At 32.2% G+C, this 751-nt stretch overlaps 1 protein-coding gene across 1 annotated transcript in view; it reads right to left on the bottom strand.

Moving 5' to 3' along the window:
- The window catches only part of LOC119588593, a gene marked incomplete in the record, with an annotated part of 65,956 nt that overhangs the window by 20,512 nt on the left and 44,693 nt on the right, over positions 1 to 751 (bottom strand).

Here is a 751-nt window from a genome sequence, read left to right on the forward strand (position 1 = left end):
GAGTAATTATTTAGGGGAAAAATATAAAAGATGATTTTTTTTTTTAAATGTGTGGTAAATCATGGGGAAAAAATAAAATCCAAAATCATGGCAAAATAGGAAAAAAGAGAAAACACAAAAACATGGCAAAAGAAAGCAATAGGAAAATACGTGCGGGGAACTAGAAAGGAAGAAACACATAAAGTATGATAAATCTAGGAAAAAAATACAAAGATATGGTAAAAGCAGGAATATACAGAAAAATATTCTTAAAAAGCCATAGAAGCGTAACGAGGTTGTGAAGAAACAAGAAATTTGACAAAAAAAAATCTTAAAAATGAAAAATGAGCAAAATAGAGAAAGAAGCTTGAAAAAAATAAGTAAAAAAATAAATTAAAAAAATCAATGAGACATAAAAGCATAAACGAGAGACGAAAAACAAAACAAGACAATCCAGCGAGGGAGAGGAAGAACGCAGGAAGACGCAGAAACGTAAGGAGATATGGAAAAAAGAAATAAGATATACAAAGACAGTGATAAGCCAATGTGTATCACCTCTCGTGGCCATAAAACAAACTTTTGATAGATCCAGTGTCGATTCTTATCTCGCGAAAAACATGAACAGCTTATACGTATATGTGACACCTGTTATCGCTCCGTCACAGGGACAAATGGTAACACTTACGTACGTTAATAGAAAGAAATGAGGAATGAACCATGGCAAAAAACAGATACCGAAAGTTCTAAAGTTGGTCTTACTCTCTTTTTCTCT

Source organism: Penaeus monodon, chromosome 24, assembly GCF_015228065.2.
Source record: "Penaeus monodon isolate SGIC_2016 chromosome 24, NSTDA_Pmon_1, whole genome shotgun sequence".
Lineage (NCBI taxonomy): Eukaryota > Metazoa > Arthropoda > Malacostraca > Decapoda > Penaeidae > Penaeus > Penaeus monodon.